Below are 2,803 nucleotides of genomic sequence, written 5' to 3'. Positions count from 1 at the left end.
CGGTTAGTATCATCTAATCTCGGTTTGGTCCATAACTATTAGTGATCTTTCTAAGTGTTTAGTGGTCCCAGCTTCGACGCAGCCAAACCGGTTCGTGCATTCGGTAACATCACATGGAGCAACGAGTAACGACATGAAACTGCTGATCGAGGAGTTTCCACAAATACGATATTCGAGTCGCTGGATGAAGCTGGTTTTAGCTTTAGCATTTATTACCAGTTCCCTCCTTCTACACGATTCTATAGGCTTATATATTTCGTTCATTACGACTATAACCAAATGATTTACGTTCACAGTTTAACATCCTTACAATAAAAATTGTATAATTCTATTAATATTTTGTTTGTTTCAGAAATTTGAGAAAACTCAAGTATTTGACTCATTTTCACCGATCTAATCTACTAAAACAAGAGTACAAATAAATGTTGACCATGAGTTTTTCTCAATAATTACAATCATATGCCACTGATTAAAACACAGTAGTTTTACGCTTTTTCTAAACCATTATTTCCATACTATACAGTGAGCTATCCGTTCGTTTATTCACAACAAGTATTCTTTAGAATTTAAGACGTATATTATGTTTTACTATGATATAATAAAATAGAATGTATATTTAATAATTATAAAACATCTATTCGTTTGATTTTGCTTTTAAATGATAACTACCAAAATCTTGAGTTACTTTTTTCCTATTTAACCTACCCTTGCCAAAGCCAAGTATATATATTTCATCTATCATTCATCAAAAAAATATCAAAGCAAACAGAAAACATAAATATATCTAAGCTGACGAATTTTGCCCCTCTCACAAAACTAAGACCTTAAAAAACAATTGGCGTATTCAAGCGGAATGTTTACATTTATGGAAGTAAAACACACTTTTTGGAGGTGATTCCTTCGAGATGATTTTAGCAGATGAATATCTTTTTGTTTATAGCTTTTTCAATTCATTATATTACATATTATTACTTGAATCTAATATGACCGTGTGTGTTTTTAGGGTAACAAGATCCATTGTTGCTGGTCTATCTTTCTCCACAACAGAGTAGTTGGTCTATATTGCTAATACTTCATGCCTGAAAAGTAATAAATATTTCAAATATCCTACATCCTCTGAAAAATAATATTTATAAATCTACCATTTAAACAGAGCTGAAACAGCAATATCATATATGCTCTGAACAATAATATTTATCAACCTAGCACTTAAATAGTGCTGAGACAATCAAGTCAATCCGACTTCTCTTATGAAAAATCGTCTATTAGCTTCTCATTTATTAAGACCTTCTACAATCAATCCAATTTGTTACTCATTCCACCCTGTTCCTGAGATAGATAAATTAAAAGTGAATTAAAATCATTCTGCTAAAGAAACCAAAGGAGAGTTTTTACCACACCTTTACCGATCAAAGGCTTGCAAGGGTTTTTCCCCTGTTTTTAAAACTGAAGCCGGGCTCTGTCTATCCGATTGAAGGGTCTTGGTATTCCATACCTTAGCTGGTCTCTGAAAAATAAAAAATAAAGAATGTAGATTAGAAAAAAAACTAAGTAGTAACTCAACTAAACCTCAATTAAGAAACTCAAACCTTTATGCCAAACGCTGAAATTAACAATAGATCCATCTTCTGCAGTTGTTAGACTGAAGACATTAACTTATTTTCCCTCGATTGTTTAGAAAGCAAGCGCAAGGCATCCGTCGGCTGCAGAGAAACATATAAGAATATAGAACTTTCGATGGAACTAGAAAAGTTGGTAGTGCGAAAAGAGTTTCTGTTTTTTTTTCGGAAAAAATATGGGCTTCGATTTATTAACATAAATTAGGTTTGCTAAATAATGTTTTAAAAAAAACTGTTTTTACATTAAATCTCTTCTTTTAATTGATTTTTTTTTTAACTTGGCTTCATTATTATTTTTGTTTGTCAACATACCATTTTTGTTTTTAAAAATCTCAAAAAAAAAATTAACTTTAAAACAAAAGAAATTCCGTAGGATAGCTGTAACGACCCGCTCGCAGAATATTTTTAATTTTGAAGAAAATAGAACGAGCGAGGTTTTATTCTACAAAGAGAGTATTTTTCTAAGTGTGGAGACACTTTGTATTCGTGAAGATTGGAAAAATAAATGTATTTTTAGCTAAGTGCCGGATCTTCAGTGAGCTCATGGAAAATATTCAGAATGGATTGAGCGATGGTAAACTGATCATGGAACGATCAGAGCATACATACGGAGAGATCAAGACGCAAGACCAATTAAAGAATGTTCGGCTATTGGATAATGCAAGTTCCAAGTAAAGAAAGTTTGACTAGCCATAATTGCGGGATAATACAAAAGGAATGTCGGATCTGCGGGAGTCACCTAAGGTAAGAATCAAATATATCAAGTCAACCCATTGATAGTGATCTTTGACAAAGCCAAATAAGGAAACTGGCATAAAGTGCCCGACTTGGTGAGAAAGCTTTAGAAATCCTATATAAGGATTCTTTGAGCTCTCATTTGTTTCACACAATTCAGAAAGGAAGATTAGAGAGAAGTTAGAGAGCAGAAACGAGTTGGTAAAGAGAGAAGTCCGAGAAGAAGGATTCAGCAAGGAGGAACAAAGGAGTTCATCACTTGGAAACGCCAGCTAGGTTCAGAGTCTTTGATCTTTTAAGATCAGTCTGATATCTTGTGAATTTACATGTTTTTAACTTCTTATTCCTGCATGGTTTGGTCATTTAGAGCATCATTTAGGCACATTTAGGTTGCATATCATTGCATTTGTACATATCAGGTGTTGGAGAGCACCATGGATGAGTTAGAG

General features: G+C 33.2%; 1 long non-coding RNA gene across 1 annotated transcript; it reads right to left on the bottom strand.

Moving 5' to 3' along the window:
• Positions 1-1,113: 1,113 nt before the first annotated feature.
• Positions 1,114-1,762, bottom strand: LOC106317495. Its single transcript, XR_001265147.1, has 3 exons — positions 1,590-1,762; positions 1,401-1,507; positions 1,114-1,329 (listed from the first exon to the last, which is right to left on the bottom strand). It is a non-coding gene; the product is annotated as an uncharacterized LOC106317495 (long non-coding RNA).
• Positions 1,763-2,803: the final 1,041 nt, after the last annotated feature.

The sequence above is a fragment of the Brassica oleracea genome, chromosome C9 (genome assembly GCF_000695525.1).
Source record: "Brassica oleracea var. oleracea cultivar TO1000 chromosome C9, BOL, whole genome shotgun sequence".
Taxonomy (NCBI): Eukaryota; Viridiplantae; Streptophyta; class Magnoliopsida; order Brassicales; family Brassicaceae; genus Brassica; species Brassica oleracea.
The sequence above is the reverse complement of the archived record's forward strand: the minus strand, read 5'-3'. Positions and strand labels throughout refer to the sequence as shown.